Genomic DNA, 24,334 nt, shown 5'->3' with positions numbered 1-24,334 from the left:
AAGAAATATATGTTTGGTATCGTAGTAATCGCACTGACCCATAGAATAAAGTTATCATGTCATTTTTGTTGCAGTTTGTGCGCCGTAGAAATAAGACGTACCAATTTGATTTTTTCTTTATTTCTCTCCACTTAGAATTTTTTTTTACGTTTTTCCAGTACATTATGTGGTACATTAACTAATACCATTGAAAAATACAACTCGGCCCGCAAAAACAAACTCTCATACAGCTACATCGATGTATAAATAAAGGAGTTACGATTTTATTAAAAGGGGGGAGGAAAAAACGAAAATAAAAAAAAAACTAAAAAGCTTTGTCACTAAGGGGTTAGCTTCTGTAGAAAAGAGAGTACCAGTCATTAAACAGTTAATTATGGGTGACTTCAAGTGGATGAGGCCTTGGTGATAAACACCTGCAGTAACCACGGCAACTGTGCTGATGTCATCCACAGCTAGGCCTATGTCATAAAGAGCCTATCCAAGAAAACTCCATGACGGAAGGGGATACGGCCAGATGCAGCGTGGTGCTTGGTGTGTCTGGAGACCTGGAGCTTCACCATCTGTGAGGGAGGAGGGGACACCCGCCTAGCCAGCCAGATCAGCCATATTTACCTAGCCAGCCCGATCAGCCATAACTGCGCAGCCAGCCAGATCATGTCTATTATCCCTAGCGATCCATGGGGTGACAGATGCTGCAGCCAGATCTCCGTCATATCCAGTATCCGCTGCCCGGAGAGGTCACATTTGGATATCTCCATTAGGCATCACACGGGGCCTCTGCTTTGCCCTCGCCTTGTTTACTAATAACTGTCATATGTAATGTTCTGTTATAGGATGTATTACTGTAAGTATGATAAAATGTATCAATTCTGATAAAAGATGCTGTAAATATTGGCATTAACCCCCTAAGCCCAGAGGGAGGGCCGTCCTCCAGCCATGGCTCCGCAGAGGTTTCCTCCACAGGGGGTTTTTCCTCTCCTGAGTGCTGGATGATGACTCTTTGTGAGTCGGGGATGCGCCATTTTCAGTGTCTTCTTATAGCAATTGGTCTGATCTTACATTTGAGACACTGAATAAAAATATAATGTTATTTCAAATAAAATGTTGTCAATTAAACACCAAATGAAAGTGTCTTGTGCATTTGTTTCACAATCTTTGGTTCGGGTGAGGCTGTTTGGGACTCAAGATCCATCACATATGACACAATGATGAAGCCGGACATTTGGTGGAGGCATTTTAAACCCCTTCCCGCTACAGGGCATAAGTTTATGTCCTGGCAGCTGGGTACTTACTGCAACAAGGCGTAAATTTACATCCTTGGGATAGCGCAAGATCCTAAGCAATCTCGCACTATCCGGCAGCTGCAACAGCGGGGTTGCATCAGAGATGCGCCCCTGGCTGTTAACTCCTTTCCTGCCGCGATCTATGTAGATCGCGGCATGGGAAGGATTCACAGAGGGAGCACGCTCCCTCTGTGAAGTAACCAGGCTCTCACGATATAATCGCAAAGAGCCTGGCTGGTTGCCATGGCAACAGGACACCAGCGCCCTGTATTGCCAGTGCCTGTGATCGCTGTCCTCAGCAAAAAAAAAACGCAGTGTGGTTTAGAATCTTGTTCCATTTTGCCTCTGGGATCTGATCTAGTTTGGTGCCGATTACCAGCAGAGGGATCTGGTTGCTTGCAAACTGCTCCCGGTCATAGTCCCCGTTGGTCACCAGTACCCCCGTTGGCTGTAGATCTCGATTCAAAGCTTCTAAGCACCAGCGGTACATGTTATGAGATGTCTACTTGTTTGTGAGATCATGAACGAGGACAATACCGTTAACACCATTGTAGAACACGGCTCTGGTGCTTTTCATGCTGCATGCACTTCCCACCGACCCTTCAACATCCCACAACTCAATATAAAATGTCTTCTCCTACGGGGTCCTATTCCAATACTCATGAAGCCGGACATCCGCCGAACAGCTAACAGTCTATGATGGGTTTCCCAGGACTTGGTAATGACACAGCAAATGGACCAAAGACGATTTTCCAAAACCTGAGTTACCTAGCACCAGCTATTGCAATCATTTTTAACCCCTTAGTGGCCAGCCCATAGTGTCTTTACATCCTAGCTAAGTGGGCTTTAATCCCTGAGGACGTAAAACATGCATCCTGCAGGGATTAAAGCCCCGTGGGCTATGGACGTGACAGCTCCATGCTGTCGGTGCCCGGAGGTAGCACAGAAGGCCAGGAGCCCCGGCAAATTTGAAATCTCTGGGCTCCCAGCTCCTGAAGGTAGCCAGGAGGAAGGAGATAGCATCGGGGACCGCCGTGATCATGGAAAAGTGAAAAAAAAAGTTTTAAAAAGTTAAAGTTTCACCTCCTCTCCTCATAGATCAGATCCATGAGGGGAGGTGAAAATACTCACCCCCCTCTTCCATGATGTTCCCATGCGATCAGGGCCTACCACGGGCTTCTGCACATGTGCCAATGTGGCGTGCATGCGCAGAAGGCTGGAGAGCCCGGCAAATTCAAAATCTCCTTGCACCCGGCTGTCAAAGATAGCCGAGTGCAGGGACATGTCACCGGGGACGGCTATATGTGGTTCCTGGTCACATGATCACCGTTATCCAACCATCGGATAACGGGGATCACAGAGAGTTAAAAAGTGTAAAAAAAAAGTTTAAAAAGTTAAAGTTTCATCTCCGTCTAACGGATTGATCTGTGAGGGGAGATGTAATTACATACCCAAGGTCCTTGGATTTGTCCCCCGATGGGATTTTTATCCATGGACCTGACCCCGGCTTCAGTGCATGCGCCTGTCAGCATTATGGCGGACACATGCGCAAAAGTCAAGGATTGCCAGGGAAATTTAAAATCTCCCTGCTCCTAGCTACCAGAGGTAGCCGAGAGCCTGGAGATGTCACGGGGATCAAATTGCGATCATTTAAAAGTTTTTTAAAAAGGTGAAGTAAGTTTCATCTCCCCTCACTGATGCAATTAGTGCGAGGAGATGAAACATCTCACCGGAGGCCTCCGCATTTGAATCCCGATACGATCATCCTCCATGGACCTTTCCGGCTTCTGCACATACGCCCCCCGGCAAACTGCCGGACACATTCGCAGGAGCCGCGGAGCCCAGGAAATTTCAAATCTCCTTGCTCCCAGCAACCCACGGTCACGAAGTGCCTGGAGCAGTGCTGTTGGCCTCGTTGAGCGGTCCCCAGTCACTTGATAAAAAAGTAGAGATCTACCATTAGGCCGGGCTCACATGACTGGATAGAAATTGCAAATTCCACTTGCGTTTGATCAGCGGTAATACGCAGAAAAATCAAATGTATTGGACTGCACAATTCCGCTCAAATTAGCGAGTCCGAATTATGTAATCACTTGCAGAAAACAGAACGCAGCATGTTCTATTTTACTGCGGATATCCGCGACATAGAGCTCATTGTGCTCCATGGTCGCGGATATACCCGCTGCCTATACGCAACTACATTGTGTACGGGTTGCAGGTACCCGCATCATTGCTAAGCGGCGGCGCGGGAAATATAAGCAAATAAAGGTGTACTGCGCATGACCGCCTGTGTGAGGACGCAGTTATGCGCAGTACACGGACATATGCAGGGCCACGGCCGGGCTCAAAGCTGGGATCCACTGCAGGCCTCCGTAAGCAGATTCCACATACGGCCGTGTGAGTCCGGCATTATTCGGACCGCTACCTGTAATACGTAATTTACAAGAAGATCCAGGAACGCTCGCCTTCCTGCAGTTCCAGGAGCAGCCTGCTGAGCACCTTCTATGTGAGACCGCCGCACCTCAGCAAGATTATGAAGCCTCACAGAGCGCCACTTTTTACACCCCATCCTTGCCGCTGAGGTCAAGAAGTACCCCCCAAAAAGTATGGGAGCAGGAGGGATACCCGGTTTAATTGCCCCATGTGCCCATTCCAATCTGCCTCTGTAATTACCCCTGTCTTCAGACATACCATGCAGCTTACATTATTACTTTTATTTAAGATTTAAAGAATGGGAAAAAATGGAGATGAGGGGATTAGTTTGGGGAGTTAATTTTTTTCTGCACAAGTGGGCAATGGGGCCTAGAATTTATTCAGTTGTGCCCTGAAATCCAGCGGGTGTTTCGTCCTTTATAGGCCTAGCTACATGTCCTATAAGTAGATTGGGGCTACAGTGGGTATGGTTCTGAACACAGGACAAACAGGAGGATCCATTTGGGGTGCAAGTCTCCATTCATTTGTATGCTGTACAAAAAAAACCTGTTTTTAAAATGACACAATTGCCAAAAAAATAAAAATTGTAATTATTTCTTTCTGCTTTGCCTAGATTCATTCAAAAACTGTAAGCTCAAAATATGCAGTACACCCCTACTGGAATTCATTAAGGGGTCTAGTTTTCTAAATTAGGTCATTTGCGGGGGTTCTTTATCGTTTTGGCCGCTCAAGGGCTCTACAAGTGGGCAATGCGGCCTAGAATTTATGCAGTTGCACCCTGAAATCCAACAGGTGTTCTCTCCATTATCGGCCAAGCCATGTGTCCTCTAAGTAGATTAGGGCCACAATGGGTATGATTCTGAACACAGGGCAAACAGGGGTATCCATAGTGAACCACATTGGTACTGCCACCCTGGGCTCCCCCTGGAGTCTTAATGCCACACTGCAAATTTTTAATTCTTGATTTTCCCTTCCGTGATGCATTTATATTAGTGTAGGGACCCACTACAACGCAAGGAACCGTGAAATGGTTAGTGGGCTCATGTATCTTGGCCAACATCCAACCAATGCCTTGCATTTATTATCTATCATTCACATGCAGTGTGGCATTAAGACTCCAGGGGAAGCCCAGGGTGGCAGTACCAATGTGGTTCACTGATGGATATGCAGGGCAACCCGCCAAATTATCATGGCGTCATTAATAGGTTGCTGGTCTGCATGGTAAACTACATATATCAGAATGGTCTGGCACCCTGTATCCACTATGTGTGGGAGTCTACACCAAGCATCCACCCCCCTCATTATCAGGAGGCAGTGTGAGTGGGTGTTTCATCGGTGCCCTCACAGGTGTTATTGGCTCCTCCATTTGGTAGTCAGCTACCTGCATGGTGAGAGGAGGATGCATCTATATGCACTCCTCACGCAGTAAGCCATTTTCTGTCTTTGAAAAAAATACTAGTACAACAAAAGCAAGAACTATATAAGTTTGGTATCGTAGTAATCGCACTGACCCATAGAATAAAGTTATTATGTCATTTTTGTTGCAGCTTGCGCGCCGTAGAAATAAGACGTACCAATTTAATTTTATTTTATTTCTCTCCACTTAGAATTTTTTTTACGTTTTTCCAGTACATTATATGGCACATTAAATAATACTATTAAAAAATACAACTCGGTCCGCAAAAACAAGCCCTCATACAGCGATTTTATTAAAAGGGGGGAGGAAAAAACGAAAATAGAAAAAAACTAAAAAGCTTTGTCACTAAGGGGTTAACACTTACCATACCTACTTTACATTGCAATTATTTTATTTTATTTTTTAATAGGCTTCTGTAGAAAAGGACAGTATCAGTCATTAAACAGTTAATTATGGGTGACTTCAAGTGGATGAGGCCTTGGTGATAAACACCTGCAGTAACCACGGCAACTGTGCTGATGTCATCCACAGTTAGGCCTATGTCATAAAGAGCCTATCCAAGAAAACTCCATGACAGAAGGGGATACGGCCAGATGCAGCGTGGTGCTTGGTGTGTCTGGAGACCTGTAGCTTCACCATCTGTGAGGGAGGAGGGGGACACCCGCCTAGCCAGCCAGATCAGCCATATTTACCTAGCCAGCCCGATCAGCCATAACTGCGCAGCCAGCCAGATCATGTCTATTATCCCTAGCGATCCATGGGGTGACAGATGCTGCAGCCAGATCTCCGTCATATCCAGTATCCGCTGCCCGGAGAGGTCACATTTCGATATCTCCATTAGGCATCACACGGGGCCTCTGCTTTGCCCTCGCCTTGTTTACTAATAACTGTCATATGTAATGTTCTGTTATAGGATGTATTACTGTAAGTATGATAAAATGTATCAATTCTGATAAAAGATGCTGTTACATATTGGCATTAACCCCCTAAGCCCAGAGGGAGGGCCGTCCTCCAGCCATGGCTCCCCAGAGGTTTCCTCCACAGGGGGTTTTTCCTCTCCTGAGTGCTGGATGATGACTCTTTGTGAGTCGGGGATGCGCCATTTTCAGTGTCTTCTTATAGCAATTGGTCTGATCTTACATTTGAGACACTGAATAAAAATATAATGTTATTTCAAATAAAATGTTGTCAATTAAACACCAAATGAAAGTGTCTTGTGTATTTGTTTCACAATCTTTGGTTCGGGTGAGGCTGTTTGGGACTCAAGATCCATCACATATGACACAATGATGAAGCCGGACATTTGGTGGAGGCATTTTAAACCCCTTCTCGTTCCAGGGCATAAGTTTACGTCCTGGCAGCTGGGTACTTACTGCAACAAGGCGTAAATTTACATCCTTGGGATAGCGCGAGATCCTAAGCAATCTCGCACTATCCGGCAGCTGCAACAGCGGGGTTGCATCAGAGATGCGCCCCTGGCTGTTAACTCCTTTCCTGCCGCGATCTATGTAGATCGCGGCATGGGAAGGATTCACAGAGGGAGCACGCTCCCTCTGTGAAGTAACCAGGCTCTCACGATATAATCGCAAAGAGCCTGGCTGGTTGCCATGGCAACAGGACACCAGCGCCCTGTATTGCCAGTGCCTGTGACCGCTGTCCTCAGCAAAAAAAAACGCAGTGTGGTTTAGAATCTTGTTCCATTTTGCCTCTGGGATCTGATCTAGTTTGGTGCCGATTACCAGCAGAGGGATCTGGTTGCTTGCAAACTGCTCCCGGTCATAGTCCCCGTTGGTCACCAGTACCCCCGTTGGCTGTAGATCTCGATTCAAAGCTTCTAAGCACCAGCGGTACATGTTATGAGATGTCTACTTGTTTGTGAGATCATGAACGAGGACAATACCGTTAACACCATTGTAGAACACGGCTCTGGTGCTTTTCATGCTGCATGCACTTCCCACCGACCCTTCAACATCCCACAACTCAATATAAAATGTCTTCTCCTACGGGGTCCTATTCCAATACTCATGAAGCTGGACATCCGCCGAACAGCTAACAGTCTATGATGGGTTTCCCAGGACTTGGTAATGACACAGCAAATGGACCAAAGACGATTTTCCAAAACCTGAGTTACCTAGCACCAGCTATTGCAATCATTTTTAACCCCTTAGTGGCCAGCCCATAGTGTCTTTACATCCTAGCTAAGTGGGCTTTAATCCCTGAGGACGTAAAACATGCATCCTGCAGGGATTAAAGCCCCGTGGGCTATGGACGTGACAGCTCCATGCTGTCGGTGCCCGGAGGTAGCACAGAAGGCCAGGAGCCCCGGCAAATTTGAAATCTCTGGGCTCCCAGCTCCTGAAGGTAGCCAGGAGGAAGGAGATGGCATCGGGGACCGCCGTGATCATGGAAAAGTGAAAAAAAAAGTTTTAAAAAGTTAAAGTTTCACCTCCTCTCCTCATAGATCAGATCCATGAGGGGAGGTGAAAATACTCACCCCCCTCTTCCATGATGTTCCCATGCGATCAGGGCCTACCACGGGCTTCTGCACATGTGCCAATGTGGCGTGCATGCGCAGAAGGCTGGAGAGCCCGGCAAATTCAAAATCTCCTTGCACCCGGCTGTCAAAGATAGCCGAGTGCAGGGACATGTCACTGGGGACGGCTATATGTGGTTCCTGGTCACATGATCACCGTTATCCAACCATCGGATAACGGTGATCACAGAGAGTTAAAAAGTGTAAAAAAAAAAGTTTAAAAAGTTAAAGTTTCATCTCCGTCTAACGGATTGATCTGTGAGGGGAGATGTAATTACATACCCAAGGTCCTTGGATTTGTCCCCCGATGGGATTTTTATCCATGGACCTGACCCCGGCTTCAGTGCATGCGCCTGTCAGCATTATGGCGGACACATGCGCAAAAGTCAAGGATTGCCAGGGAAATTTAAAATCTCCCTGCTCCTAGCTACCAGAGGTAGCCGAGAGCCTGGAGATGTCACGGGGATCAAATTGCGATCATTTAAAACTTTTTTAAAAAGGTGAAGTTTCATCTCCCCTCACTGATGCAATTAGTGCGAGGAGATGAAACATCTCACCGGAGGCCTCCGCATTTGAATCCCGATACGATCATCCTCCATGGACCTTTCCGGCTTCTGCACATACGCCCCCCGGCAAACTGCCGGACACATTCGCAGGAGCCGCGGAGCCCAGGAAATTTCAAATCTCTTTGCTCCCAGCAACCAACAGTCACGAAGTGCCTGGAGCAGTGCTGTTGGCCTCGTGGAGCGGTCCCCAGTCACTTGATAAAAAAGTAGAGATCTACCATTAGGCCGGGCTCACATGACTGGATAGAAATTGCAAATTCCACATGCGTTTGATCAGCGGTAATACATAGATCAATCAAATGTATTGGATTGCACAATTCCGCTCAAATTAGCGGGTCCGAATTATGTAATCACTTGCAGAAAACAGAACGCAGCATGTTATATTTTACTGCGGATATCCGTGACACAGAGCCCATTGTGCTTCATGGTCGCGGATATACCTGCTGCCTATACGCAACTACATTGTGTACGGGTTGCAGGTACCCGCATCATTGCTAAGCGTTGGCGCGGGAAATATAAGCAAATATAGGTGTACTGCGCATGACCGCCTGTGTGAGTACACAGTTATGCGCAGTACACGGCCATATGCAGGGCCACGGCCGGGCTCACAGCTGGGATCCACTGCAGGACTCCGTAAGCAGATTCCACATACGGCTGTATGAGTCCGGCATTATTCGGACCGCTACCTGTAATACGTAATTTACAAGAAGATCCAGGAACGTTCACCTTCCTGCAGTTCCAGGAGCAGCCTGCTGAGCACCTTCTGTGTGAGACAGCCGCACCTCAGCAAGATTATGAAGCCTCACACAGCGCCACTTTTTACACCCCATCCTTGCCGCTGAGGTCAAGAAGTACCCCCCAAAAAGTATGGGAGCAGATGGGATACCCGGTTTAATTGCCCCATGTGCCCATTCCAACCTGCCTCTGTAATTACCCCTGTCTTCAGACATACCAAGCAGTTTACATTATTACTTTTATTTAAGATTTAAAGAATGGGAAAAAATGGAGATGGGGGGGATTATTTTTAGGGAGTCAATTTTTTTCTGCACAAGTGGGCAATGGGGCCTAGAATTTATTCAGTTGTGCCCTGAAATCCAACGGGTATTCCCTCCATTATAGGCCTAGCCATGTGTCCTATATGTAGATTGGGGCTACAGTGGGTATGTTTCTGAACACAGGACAAACAGGGGTATCCATTTTGGGGTGCAAGTCTTCATTCATTTATTTGCTGTACATTGTGTTTAAAATGACACAGTTGCCAAAAAACTAAAAAAATCGTAATTATTTCCTTCTGCTTTGCTTAGATTCATTCAAAAACTGTGAGTTAAAAATACGCAGTACACCCCTACAGGAATTCATTAAGGGGTCTAGTTTTCTAAATTAGGTCATTTGCGGGGGTTCTTTATCGTTTTGGCCGCTCAAGGGCTCTACAAGTGGGCAATGCGGCCTGGAATTTATTCAGTTGCACCCTGAAATCCAACGGGTGTTCCCTACATTATAGGCCTCGCCATGTGTCCTGTAAGTAGATTAGGGCCACAATGGGTATGATTCTGAACACAGGACAAACAGGGGTATCCATTTTGAGGTGCAAGTCTTCATTTTTATGTGTGCTGTACAAAAAAACAGTTTTTAAATTGACACAATTGCCAAAAGAATCAAAATCATAGTCAGAGTCAGAGTCAGGGACGATGGGCCGCCCAGGGTTCTTTTTTTAATTTTTATGTATTTTAGACAGGGTATATATTATCGGTGTTTTAAAGTATGCAACATCCAGATAATTAGCAAGAGTCTGATCAATGACTCCTTCAACCAAGGCTTCATTGAAAAGGATGCGTAATTGTTTTTGAAAACACTCTGTCGGATTTCTATCTAGACTCTCATACACTTTTTCCTCTCCCAGTTGATGAAGAATCTCCTGCTCATATTGTGTGGTATTCATCAAAACCACAGCACCCCCTTATCTGCAGCCCTTATCGTTATAAGAATATAAGCTGCGATACGAGGCACAGCCACTATGCAATGTACAGTGCTGTGCCTTGTATGGACTGAAGTGACATGATTCTCACCCGAGCACTGCTGTCACTTCAATTAGCTGATCTGTGGGGATTCTGAGTGGCGGATCCTTTCTGATAAACTGTTGATCGCCTATCCTGAGGATGTTATCAATAGTTATGGCCCGGAAAACCACTTTTATCAACAAGCAATGAAGTGATTGGGGACAGCAGAGAAGCTGTAAGCAACATGCAATCAGCTTTTCATTGGCTGATAACATGTAGTTTTCAATCTGCAGATATTGGAATATAGATGATAAACTCCTAAGGGAGAGAGAAGTAGAAAGTTGTATACTGTTACAATGTGTGTAATAAAACTGTTTATTGTGTAGATAAAAGTACATTCACATGTACACTTTATTAATCATCATCGTGGTGTGGTGTTACCATACGGCAGTGGTGGCGAACCTATGGCACGCGTGCCAAAGGCGGTGCGCAGAGCCCTACCTGCTGGTAAACGCCGCCGTCAGACGTTCATCACGGCAGTGAATACCGGCAGCCGTGGCTCCCCTGCAGGTATTCACTCACCTGCGCTGCTAGCTGTGCTGATCCAGGTGCACATTGTGATTTCAGTTTCCTCTTAGGTTCCGTGAGAGCAGGGAGAGGAGGCGTCCAGCAGCACACTGACGACACAGTGTGCACCTGGGATGAGCGCTGCTAGCAGCGCCAAGCAGAGGAGTGGCGGTGCTTCCACGAGGAGGAGGGGGTAAGTATATGGGTCTCAGGGGGGCACCATTACTACTGGGGGCTGCAGTGGGATGTCACTATTACTACTGGGGGCCGCTGTGGGATTTCATTATTACTACTGGGGCCGCTGTGGGATGTCACTATTACCGCTGGGGTCACTGTTAGATGTCATTATTACTACTGGGGCCACTGTGCAATGTCACTATAACCACTAGTGCCGCTGTGGGATGTCACTATTACCGCTGGGGTCACTGTTAGATGTCTTTATTACTACTGAAAATCACAGAGACAAAGGGGTCCTTTAGACTTGAAATCAAAATTCACTGAAAAGCACCCAAAAATTGATGAATTTATTTATAGTGTTATTAAAATATAACTTTTATTACAAATTTTCATTTAAAACAAAATGTGACACACTACCTATAACTCAGCACACACCGGGGACTAGACAGACACTAGAAAAACAAACAAAGAACAGAAAAAAGGGGACAGACAAGGAAACTAAAGGGATAAAGTGTGTTTCAGACACTATGTCAAGAGATCATACGTTTTTTCTTTCCTCATAAGTTGCCACTGGTTGGTGATTCTCATACGTTGGTATTCACCAATTTGAGACCTCCAGTGGCCTATGCTTTTAGGGGCTTGTTCTGATGATTAGCATACAATCCTCCAAGGGACAGTTAACACTTATATTGCCTCTATGTGAAGGACCATTGTCCCAATCTCATTGTTACTGTCTCATAATAAATCGGAGACGATGGTTAATTATATCCCTTTAAATCCAATAGTGATATCTGTATATATCTCATCTGAGGGCTGAATACCATCAGCAATTGTGTCACTTCAATCACTACGTGACCAATTTATCATCCAAAGGCTGAATATGATCAATAATTATGTCACTTTTCACTTTTTTTTCCGTTCTTTGTTTGTTTTTTTAGTGTCTGTCTAGTCCCCGGTGTGTGCTGAGTTATAGGTAGTGTGTTACATTTTATTTTAAATGAAAATTTGTAAAAAAAAGTTATATTTTAATAACACTATAAATAAATTCATCAATTTTTGGGTGCTTTTCAGTGAATTTTCATTATTACTACTGGGGCCACTGTGCAGTGTCACTATAACCACTAGTGCCGCTGTGGGATGTCACTATTACCAGTGGGGCCACTGTAGGATGTCATTATAATCGCTGGGGTCACTGTGGGTTGCACTATTACCACTGGGGCCACTGTGGGGGACACTATTACAGCTGGGCCGCCATGGGGGTCACTATTACTGCTGGGGTATGTTTACACGTGGCGATAATTAACGTGCGAATTCTGCAGTATTTCTGCATCGTACATTGTGATAAGCCCCGCCCCCTGAACTGTTGGCACTTTGCAATAAATAAGTGTGTTTTGGGATGCAGTTTGGGCACTCAGTCTCTAAAAGGTTTGTCATCACTGTCATAGGGTATGGAAGTAGCCATAGCCTGGTTGTTACAGTCAGTGGGAAACCAAAATAGCAGGGCAGCTTGGGGGTGCATGTGGCACAGAAAGTTGTGTTACCTATATTTTTCTAGCAAAGTCTATATTTGGATGCCCATTTCCCTCCAGTGTGTAGGAGGGTGATAGACAGAGTACTGAGTATGGAGTTCTTGCAGAGACAGCACAGAGGCATTACAATAAGCAACCTTGGCGATGGGCTGGCTGCAGACGTAGTCCTGAATCCAGAGAGGTAAGCAGAAATTACCTGATATCAGCCTACTTGCTTGTTCAACACCCTATCTCTTGCTGCAGTATAAACCTAGCTTCTTCTAACAGGCTCTTTGGAGTTCTTTAGTACTGTATATTGGACCACATACACTGAATGGCCACTTTCTTAGAAAGACCGATCTAGTAGCGTGTTGAGCCACCTTTGACCTTCAGGCTATGCCAATTCATCATAGCATCCATCCCTACGCATCAGAGGACCCAGCGTGTGCAAGAAAACAGTCACAACACCATTATCCACCTCTACCAGCCTGACACCTAGTAGGAAGGGTTCATCACTCCATGCTGCTTGTGCCTCATTCTGTCCCTCCTATCAGCACGGTGTAACAGTAATCTGGATTCATTTGATCAGGTAATGTTTTTCCACTGCTCAGTGATTCCATTTTGTGCCCTTTTGTCCACTGGAGTCTTGCCTTTCTTCTCCTCCTAGTCAGCAATGGCACTACAACTGGTCATCTGTGGGGGTGTCCCGCCTTGAAGGAGAGCTACAAGACGAAGCAAACATTGCAGCAAGTTTTAACACTCTTTACTTGGCAGCCAATTAGTGGTACAGTCACTGTTAGTTTCACAGACTGTAGTTAAGCAGTGTACATGAATCAACAGTACGGGCACTTCAACTGGCGTGTGGGTTTCAATGGTACAAACACTTCAGGTAACATGCAGGCTTCAGTGTTGTAACACAGTTTTGTATACTTTATTAATATAACACTTGGCAACACAAGACTGCAGGATTCTGGTAACACTATCGATTTGCCAGTCTTTGCAGAATCAAGTATAGTCTCTCAACTACAGTGAACTCATCGTACTATCACAGTCTAATTTCATATATATACGAGTATACACAGTAAAACCTCTACTAGCATTGACATCTACTAAGGCTGATTTCATGTAAGGCTGTTTTTTTAGCCAAAATTTTTTCTCTACTAACATTGGTTGACTCTAATATCACAGGCATGTGCCGGCCCACGTGACCTTGCTGCTGCACCCATGTGATCTCCTGCTTGGCATCTCCTCCTCCTTCTGCTGCTAGTGCAACCCACCCTTCTCCATCATCAGCGACGTGTAATACACTAGTACAGTACAGTACTGTTAAATTGCTCTCCAATGTAACAGCACAGAGAACACAGTGATAATGCTGAGGACAGATAATGATGTCACCTGCAGTCCTATGTAACAGCACAGAGAACACAGTGATAACACGGAGGACAGATTATGTACTGTAGTACAGCAGATGTAACCTGCAGTGCTATGTAACAGTACAGAGAACACAGTGATAACGTTGAGGACAGATAATGATGTCACCTGAAGTCCTATGTAACAGCACAGAGAATACAGTGATAACGCTGAGAACAGATGATATACTGTAGTACAGCAGATGTCACTTGCAGTCCTATGTAACAGCACAGAGAACACAGTGATAACGCTGAGGACAGATAATGTCACCTGCAATGGCCTGTATCGGTGGTCTATTTATGAAAAATGATTACGAGGCGATCTCCCTCCATACATCGCAGGCACGGGCTGTTTCTTACAGCCGACACCAAGTAGCAACAGGTGTGATAAACTGCTCATCGGAGCAGTTAATCAATTCTGACAGCAGCATTTAAATCCCCTGAACATCATCCCGTACGGCCCCCTACGATGAAGTCGGAGGGAGTCGTGCGGGTGTCATGGCAGCCTCGGCCTTCTGAAAGGCCTCAGGGCTGTCATGGCAGAATGCCTATCATTGTAAATCCAATAATTCATTCTAGACATTCCAAAAAAACACCAAGCCACATCTTTCTAAAGCATTTAGCGCTGCTTTTCCAGCACTAAACGCTGTACAACGCTCCCATTCATTTCAATGAGGCTGTTCACACAAGTTTTTGGTCACTCTGTTTCCACAAAAAAAATTCAATAAAAAGCGAACAAAAAGTGGTATGTATTCCAAAATGGTACCAACGCAAACTACAGGATGTCCTGCAGAAAATGAGCCATCGCACAACTATGTCAGCAGAAAAATAAAAAAGTTATTGCGCACAGAAGATGGCGGCAGAAAATGATTATTAAAAAAATTAAAAGTCGTTGAAAAAAATACAAGTAGTACAACAAAGGCAAGAAATATATGTTTGGTATCGTAGTAATCGCACTGACCCATAGAATAAAGTTATCATGTCATTTTTGTTGCAGTTTGTGCGCCGTAGAAATAAGACGTACCAATTTGATTTTTTCTTTATTTCTCTCCACTTAGAATTTTTTTTTACGTTTTTCCAGTACATTATGTGGTACATTAACTAATACCATTGAAAAATACAACTCGGCCCGCAAAAACAAACCCTCATACAGCTACATCGATGTATAAATAAAGGAGTTACGATTTTATTAAAAGGGGGGAGGAAAAAACGAAAATAAAAAAAAAACTAAAAAGCTTTGTCACTAAGGGGTTAACACTTACCATACCTACTTTACATTGCAATCATTTTATTTTATTTTTTTAATAGGCTTCTGTAGAAAAGAGAGTACCAGTCATTAAACAGTTAATTATGGGTGACTTCAAGTGGATGAGGCCTTGGTGATAAACACCTGCAGTAACCACGGCAACTGTGCTGATGTCATCCACAGCTAGGCCTATGTCATAAAGAGCCTATCCAAGAAAACTCCATGACGGAAGGGGATACGGCCAGATGCAGCGTGGTGCTTGGTGTGTCTGGAGACCTGGAGCTTCACCATCTGTGAGGGAGGAGGGGACACCCGCCTAGCCAGCCAGATCAGCCATATTTACCTAGCCAGCCCGATCAGCCATAACTGCGCAGCCAGCCAGATCATGTCTATTATCCCTAGCGATCCATGGGGTGACAGATGCTGCAGCCAGATCTCCGTCATATCCAGTATCCGCTGCCCGGAGAGGTCACATTTCGATATCTCCATTAGGCATCACACGGGGCCTCTGCTTTGCCCTCGCCTTGTTTACTAATAACTGTCATATGTAATGTTCTGTTATAGGATGTATTACTGTAAGTATGATAAAATGTATCAATTCTGATAAAAGATGCTGTTACATATTGGCATTAACCCCTTAAGCCCAGATGGAGGGCCATCCTCCAGCCATGGCTCCCCAGAGGTTTCCTCCACAGGGGGTTTTTCCTCTCCTGAGTGCTGGATGATGACTCTTTGTGAGTCGGGGATGCGCCATTTTCAGTGTCTTCTTATAGCAATTGGTCTGATCTTACATTTGAGACACTGAATAAAAATATAATGTTATTTCAAATAAAATGTTGTCAATTAAACACCAAATGAAAGTGTCTTGTGTATTTGTTTCACAATCTTTGGTTCGGGTGAGGCTGTTTGGGACTCAAGATCCATCACATATGACACAATGATGAAGCCGGACATTTGGTGGAGGCATTTTAAACCCCTTCTCGTTCCAGGGTATAAGTTTACGTCCTGGCAGCTGGGTACTTACTGCAACAAGGCGTAAACGTACGTCCTTGGGATAGCGCGAGATCCTAAGCAATCTCACACTATCCGGCAGCTGCAACAGCGGGGTTGCATCAGAGATGCGCCCCTGGCTGTTAACTCCTTTCCTGCCGCGATCTCTGTGAAGTTGCCGGGCTCTCGCGATATAATCGCAAAGAGCCTGGCTGGTTGCCATGGCAACAGGACACCAGCGCCCTGTATTGCCAGTGCCTGTGATCGCTGTCCTCAGCAAAAAAAAACGCAGTGTGGTTTAGAATCTTGTTCCATTTTGCCTCTGGGATCTGATCTAGTTTGGTGCCGATTACCAGCAGAGGGATCTGGTTGCTTGCAAACTGCTCCCGGTCATAGTCCCCGTTGGTCACCAGTACCCCCGTTGGCTGTAGATCTCGATTCAAAGCTTCTAAGCACCAGCGGTACATGTTATGAGATGTCTACTTGTTTGTGAGATCATGAACGAGGACAATACCGTTAACACCATTGTAGAACACGGCTCTGGTGCTTTTCATGCTGCATGCACTTCCCAGCGACCCTTCAACATCCCACAACTCAATATAAAATGTCTTCTCCTACGGGGTCCTATTCCAATACTCATGAAGCTGGACATCCGCCGAACAGCTAACAGTCTATGATGGGTTTCCCAGGACTTGGTAATGACACAGCAAATGGACCAAAGACGATTTTCCAAAACCTGAGTTACCTAGCACCAGCTATTGCAATCATTTTTAACCCCTTAGTGGCCAGCCCATAGTGTCTTTACATCCTAGCTAAGTGGGCTTTAATCCCTGAGGACGTAAAACATGCATCCTGCAGGGATTAAAGCCCCGTGGGCTATGGACGTGACAGCTCCATGCTGTCGGTGCCCGGAGGTAGCACAGAAGGCAAGGAGCCCCGGCAAATTTGAAATCTCTGGGCTCCCAGCTCCTGAAGGTAGCCAGGAGGAAGGAGATGGCATCGGGGACCGCCGTGATCATGGAAAAGTGAAAAAAAAAGTTTTAAAAAGTTAAAGTTTCACCTCCTCTCCTCATAGATCAGATCCATGAGGGGAGGTGAAAATACTCACCCCCCCCTCTTCCATGATGTTCCCATGCGATCAGGGCCTACCACGGGCTTCTGCACATGTGCCAATGTGGCGTGCATGCGCAGAAGGCTGGAGAGCCCGGCAAATTCAAAATCTCCTTGCACCCGGCTGTCAAAGATAGCCGAGTGCAGGGACATGTCACCGGGGACGGCTATATGTGGTTCCTGGTCACATGATCACCGTTATCCAACCATCGGATAACGGTGATCACAGAGAGTTAAAAAGTGTAAAAAAAAAAGTTTAAAAAGTTAAAGTTTCATCTCCGTCTAACGGATTGATCTGTGAGGGGAGATGTAATTACATACCCAAGGTCCTTGGATTTGTCCCCCGATGGGATTTTTATCCATGGACCTGACCCCGGCTTCAGTGCATGCGCCTGTCAGCATTATGGCGGACACATGCGCAAAAGTCAAGGATTGCCAGGGAAATTTAAAATCTCCCTGCTCCTAGCTACCAGAGGTTGCCGAGAGCCTGGAGATGTCACGGGGATCAAATTGCGATCATTTAAAAGTTTTTTAAAAAGGTGAAGTAAGTTTCATCTCCCCTCACTGATGCAATTAGTGCGAGGAGATGAAACATCTCACCGGAGGCCTCCGCATTTGAATCCCGATACGATCATCCTCCATGGACCTTTCCGGCTTCTGCACATACGCCCCCCGGCAAACTGCCGGACACATTCGCAGGAGCCGCGGAGCCCAGGAAATTTCAAATCTCTTTGCTCCCAGCAACCAACAGTCACGAAGTGCCTGGAGCAGTGCTGTTGGCCTCGTGGAGCGGTCCCCAGTCACTTGATAAAAAAGTAGAGATCTACCATTAGGCCGGGCTCACATGACTGGATAGAAATTGCAAATTCCACTTGCGTTTGATCAGCGGTAATACGCAGAACAATCAAATGTATTGGACTGCACAATTCCGCTCAAATTAGCAGGTCCAAATTATGTAATCACTTGCAGAAAACAGAACGCAGCATGTTCTATTTTACTGCGGATATCCGCGACATAGAGCTCATTGTGCTCCATGGTCGCGGATATACCCGCTGCCTATACGCAACTACATTGTGTACGGGTTGCAGGTACCCGCATCATTGCTAAGCGGCGGCGCGGGAAATATAAGCAAATAAAGGTGTACTGCGCATGACCGCCTGTGTAAGGACGCAGTTATGCGCAGTACACGGACATATGCAGGGCCACGGCCGGGCTCAAAGCTGGGATCCACTGCAGGCCTCCGTAAGCAGATTCCACATACGGCCGTGTGAGTCCGGCATTATTCGGACCGCTACCTGTAATACGTAATTTACAAGAAGATCCAGAAACGCTCGCCTTCCTGCAGTTCCAGGAGCAGCCTGCTGAGCACCTTCTATGTGAGACTGCCGCACCTCAGCAAGATTATAAAGCCTCACAGAGCGCCACTTTTTACACCCCATCCTTGCCGCTGAGGTCAAGAAGTACCCCCCAAAAAGTATGGGAGCAGGAGGGATACCCGGTTTAATTGCCCCATGTGCCCATCCCAACCTGCCTCTGTAATTACCCCCTGTCTTTGCACATACCATGCAGCTTACATTATTAGTTTTATCTAAGATTTTGGGAATGGCAAAAAATGGAGATGGGGGGATTATTTTTAGGGAGTCCATTTTTTTTCTGGAGGCATTTTTTGGTGGAGGCATTTTAAACCCCTTCTCGTTCCAGGGTATAAGTTTACGTCCTGGCAGCAGGGTACTTACTGCAACAAGGCGTAAACTTACGTCCTTGGGATAGCGTGAGATCCTAAGCAATCTGCACTATCCGGCAGCTGCAACAGCGGGGTTGCATCAGAGATGCGCCCCTGGCTGTTAACCCTTTCCCTGACGCGATCTATGTAGATCGTGGCATGGGAAGGGTTCACAGAGGGAGCGCGCTCCCTCTGTGAAGTTGCCGGGCTCTCGCGATATAATCGCAAAGAGCCTGGCTGGTTGCCATGGCAACAGGACACCAGATACCAGCGCCCCGTATTGCCAGTGCCTGTGATCCCTGTCCTCAGCCAAAAAACGCAGTGTGGTTTAGAACCTTGTTCCATTTTGCCTCTGGGATCTGATCTAGTTTGGTGCTGATCACCAGCAGAGGGATCTGGTTGCTTGCAAACTGCTCCCGGACATAGTCCCCGTTGGTCACAGCATCCCTGTTGGCTGCAGATCTCGATTCAAAGCTTCTAAGGACCAGCGGTACATGTTATGAGATGTCTTCTTGTTTGTGAGATCATGAACGAGGACAATACCGTTAACACCATTGTAGAACACTGCTCTGGTGCTTTTCATGCTGCATGCACTTCGAACCGACCCTCCAACGTCCCACAACTCAATATAAAGTGTATTTTCCTACGGGGACCCCTCCCGATACTCATGAAGCCGGACGTCCACAAAACAGCTAACAGTCTATGATGGGTTTCCCAGGACTTGGTAATGACATAGCAAATAGACCAAAGACGATTTTCCAAAACCTGAGTTACCTAGCACCAGCTATTGCAATCATTTTTAACCCCTTAGTGACCAGCCCATAGTGCCTTTACGTCCTAGCTAAGTGGACTTTAATCCCTGAGAACGTAAAAACATGCATCCTGCAGGGATTAAAGCCCCGTGGGCTATGGACGTGACAGCTCCATGCTGTCGGTGCCCGGAGGTAGCACAGAAGGCCAGGAGCCCCGGCAAATTTGAAGCTCTGGGCTCCCAGCTCCTGAAGGTAGCCAGGAGTAAGGAGATGGCATTGGGGACCGCTGTGATCATGGAAAAGTGAAAAAAAAAGTTTTAAAAAGTTAAAGTTTCACCTCCTCTCCTCATAGATCAGATCCATGAGGGGAGGTGAAAATACTCACCCCCCCCCCTCTTCCATGATGTTCCCATGCGATCAGGGCCTACCACGGGCTTCTGCACATGTGCCAATGTGGCGTGCATGCGCAGAAGGCTGGAGAGCCCGGCAAATTCAAAATCTCCTTGCACCCGGCTGTCAAAGATAGCCGAGTGCAGGGACATGTCACCGGGGACGGCTATATGTGGTTCCTGGTCACATGATCACCGTTATCCAACCATCGGATAACGGTGATCACAGAGAGTTAAAAAGTGTAAAAAAAAAAGTTTAAAAAGTTAAAGTTTCATCTCCGTCTAACGGATTGATCTGTGAGGGGAGATGTAATTACATACCCAAGGTCCTTGGATTTGTCCCCCGATGGGATTTTTATCCATGGACCTGACCCCGGCTTCAGTGCATGCGCCTGTCAGCATTATGGCGGACACATGCGCAAAAGTCAAGGATTGCCAGGGAAATTTAAAATCTCCCTGCTCCTAGCTACCAGAGGTAGCCGAGAGCCTGGAGATGTCACGGGGATCAAATTGCGATCATTTAAAAGTTTTTTAAAAAGGTGAAGTAAGTTTCATCTCCCCTCACTGATGCAATTAGTGCGAGGAGATGAAACATCTCACCGGAGGCCTCCGCATTTGAATCCCGATACGATCATCCTCCATGGACCTTTCCGGCTTCTGCACATACGCCCCCCGGCAAACTGCCGGACACATTCGCAGGAGCCGCGGAGCCCAGGAAATTTCAAATCTCGTTGCTCCCAGCAACCAACAGTCACGAAGTGCCTGGAGCAGTGCTGTTGGCCTCGTGGAGCGGTCCCCAGTCACTTGATAAAAAAGTAGAGATCTACCATTAGGCCGGGCTCACATGACTGGATAGAAATTGCAAATTCCACATGCGTTTGATCAGCGGTAATACGCAGAACAATCAAATGTATTGGACTGCACAATTCCGCTCAAATTAGCAGGTCCAAATTATGTAATCACTTGCAGAAAACAGAACGCAGCATGTTCTATTTTACTGCGGATATCCGCGACATAGAGCTCATTGTGCTCCATGGTCGCGGATATACCCGCTGCCTATACGCAACTACATTGTGTACGGGTTGCAGGTACCCGCATCATTGCTAAGCGGCGGCGCGGGAAATATAAGCAAATAAAGGTGTACTGCGCATGACCGCCTGTGTAAGGACGCAGTTATGCGCAGTACACGGACATATGCAGGGCCACGGCCGGGCTCAAAGCTGGGATCCACTGCAGGCCTCCGTAAGCAGATTCCACATACGGCCCTGTGAGTCCGGCATTATTCGGACCGCTACCTGTAATACGTAATTTACAAGAAGATCCAGAAACGCTCGCCTTCCAGCAGTTCCAGGAGCAGCCTGCTGAGCACCTTCTATGTGAGACTGCCGCACCTCAGCAAGATTATAAAGCCTCACAGAGCGCCACTTTTTACACCCCATCCTTGCCGCTGAGGTCAAGAAGTACCCCCCAAAAAGTATGGGAGCAGGAGGGATACCCGGTTTAATTGCCCCATGTGCCCATCCCAACCTGCCTCTGTAATTACCCCCTGTCTTTGGACATACCATGCAGCTTACATTATTAGTTTTATCTAAGATTTTGGGAATGGCAAAAAATGGAGATGGGGGGATTATTTTTAGGGAGTCCATTTTTTTTCTGGAGGCATTTTTTGGTGGAGGCATTTTAAACCCCTTCTCGTTCCAGGGTATAAGTTTACGTCCTGGCAGCAGGGTACTTACTGCAACAAGGCGTAAACTTACGTCCTTGGGATAGCGTGAGATCCTAAGCAATCTGCACTATCCGGCAGCTGCAACAGCGGGGTTGCATCAGAGATGCGCCCCTGGCTGTTAACCCTTTCCCTGACGCGATCTATGTAGATCGTGGCATGGGAAGGGTTCACAGAGGGAGCGCGCTCCCTCTGTGAAGTTGCCGGGCTCTCGCGATATAATCGCAAAGAGCCTGGCTGGTTGCCATGGCAACAGGACACCAGATACCAGCGCCCCGTATTGCCAGTGCCTGTGATCCCTGTCCTCAGCCAAAAAACGCAGTGTGGTTTAGAACCTTGTTCCATTTTGCCTCTGGGATCTGATCTAGTTTGGTGCTGATCACCAGCAGAGGGATCTGGTTGCTTGCAAACTGCTCCCGGACATAGTCCCCGTTGGTCACAGCATCCCTGTTGGCTGCAGATCTCGATTCAAAGCTTCTAAGGACCAGCGGTACATGTTATGAGATGTCTTCTTGTTTGTGAGATCATGAACGAGGACAATACCGTTAACACCATTGTAGAACACTGCTCTGGTGCTTTTCATGCTGCATGCACTTCGAACCGACCCTCCAACGTCCCACAACTCAATATAAAGTGTATTTTCCTACGGGGACCCCTCCCGATACTCATGAAGCCGGACGTCCACAAAACAGCTAACAGTCTATGATGGGTTTCCCAGGACTTGGTAATGACATAGCAAATAGACCAAAGACGATTTTCCAAAACCTGAGTTACCTAGCACCAGCTATTGCAATCATTTTTAACCCCTTAGTGACCAGCCCATAGTGCCTTTACGTCCTAGCTAAGTGGACTTTAATCCCTGAGAACGTAAAAACATGCATCCTGCAGGGATTAAAGCCCTGTGGGCTATGGACGTGACAGCTCCATGCTGTCGGTGCCCGGAGGTAGCACAGAAGGCCAGGAGCCCCGGCAAATTTGAAGCTCTGGGCTCCCAGCTCCTGAAGGTAGCCAGGAGTAAGGAGATGGCATTGGGGACCGCTGTGATCATGGAAAAGTGAAAAAAAAAGTTTTAAAAAGTTAAAGTTTCACCTCCTCTCCTCATAGATCAGATCCATGAGGGGAGGTGAAAATACTCACCCCCCCCCCTCTTCCATGATGTTCCCATGCGATCAGGGCCTACCACGGGCTTCTGCACATGTGCCAATGTGGCGTGCATGCGCAGAAGGCTGGAGAGCCCGGCAAATTCAAAATCTCCTTGCACCCGGCTGTCAAAGATAGCCGAGTGCAGGGACATGTCACCGGGGACGGCTATATGTGGTTCCTGGTCACATGATCACCGTTATCCAACCATCGGATAACGGTGATCACAGAGAGTTAAAAAGTGTAAAAAAAAAAGTTTAAAAAGTTAAAGTTTCATCTCCGTCTAATGGATTGATCTGTGAGGGGAGATGTAATTACATACCCAAGGTCCTTGGATTTGTCCCCCGATGGGATTTTTATCCATGGACCTGACCCCGGCTTCAGTGCATGCGCCTGTCAGCATTATGGCGGACACATGCGCAAAAGTCAAGGATTGCCAGGGAAATTTAAAATCTCCCTGCTCCTAGCTACCAGAGGTAGCCGAGAGCCTGGAGATGTCACGGGGATCAAATTGCGATCATTTAAAAGTTTTTTAAAAAGGTGAAGTAAGTTTCATCTCCCCTCACTGATGCAATTAGTGCGAGGAGATGAAACATCTCACCGGAGGCCTCCGCATTTGAATCCCGATACGATCATCCTCCATGGACCTTTCCGGCTTCTGCACATACGCCCCCCGGCAAACTGCCGGACACATTCGCAGGAGCCGCGGAGCCCAGGAAATTTCAAATCTCGTTGCTCCCAGCAACCAACAGTCACGAAGTGCCTGGAGCAGTGCTGTTGGCCTCGTGGAGCGGTCCCCAGTCACTTGATAAAAAAGTAGAGATCTACCATTAGGCCGGGCTCACATGACTGGATAGAAATTGCAAATTCCACATGCGTTTGATCAGCGGTAATACGCAGAACAATCAAATGTATTGGACTGCACAATTCCGCTCAAATTAGCAGGTCCAAATTATGTAATCACTTGCAGAAAACAGAACGCAGCATGTTCTATTTTACTGCGGATATCCGCGACATAGAGCTCATTGTGCTCCATGGTCGCGGATATACCCGCTGCCTATACGCAACTACATTGTGTACGGGTTGCAGGTACCCGCATCATTGCTAAGCGGCGGCGCGGGAAATATAAGCAAATAAAGGTGTACTGCGCATGACCGCCTGTGTAAGGACGCAGTTATGCGCAGTACACGGACATATGCAGGGCCACGGCCGGGCTCAAAGCTGGGATCCACTGCAGGCCTCCGTAAGCAGATTCCACATACGGCCGTGTGAGTCCGGCATTATTCGGACCGCTACCTGTAATACGTAATTTACAAGAAGATCCAGAAACGCTCGCCTTCCTGCAGTTCCAGGAGCAGCCTGCTGAGCACC

At 46.8% G+C, this 24,334-nt stretch overlaps 1 protein-coding gene and 5 pseudogenes across 1 annotated transcript in view; 1 reads left to right on the top strand and 5 right to left on the bottom strand.

Annotated features, from left to right (window-relative positions):
* The window catches only part of ADAT2 (adenosine deaminase tRNA specific 2), a 628,714-nt gene that overhangs the window by 166,413 nt on the left and 437,967 nt on the right, over window positions 1-24,334 (top strand). The window lies entirely within an intron of this gene.
* LOC136576071 (rab-like protein 3) lies at window positions 1,579-3,438 on the bottom strand (annotated as a pseudogene).
* On the bottom strand, window positions 5,536-7,780 carry LOC136575914 (rab-like protein 3; annotated as a pseudogene).
* On the bottom strand, window positions 16,270-16,884 carry LOC136575753 (rab-like protein 3; annotated as a pseudogene).
* Window positions 19,265-20,253, bottom strand: LOC136575595 (rab-like protein 3; annotated as a pseudogene).
* On the bottom strand, window positions 22,129-23,117 carry LOC136575438 (rab-like protein 3; annotated as a pseudogene).

The sequence above is a fragment of the Eleutherodactylus coqui genome, chromosome 1 (genome assembly GCF_035609145.1).
Source record: "Eleutherodactylus coqui strain aEleCoq1 chromosome 1, aEleCoq1.hap1, whole genome shotgun sequence".
Lineage (NCBI taxonomy): Eukaryota > Metazoa > Chordata > Amphibia > Anura > Eleutherodactylidae > Eleutherodactylus > Eleutherodactylus coqui.
This window is presented reverse-complemented; position numbering and strand designations above follow the sequence as displayed.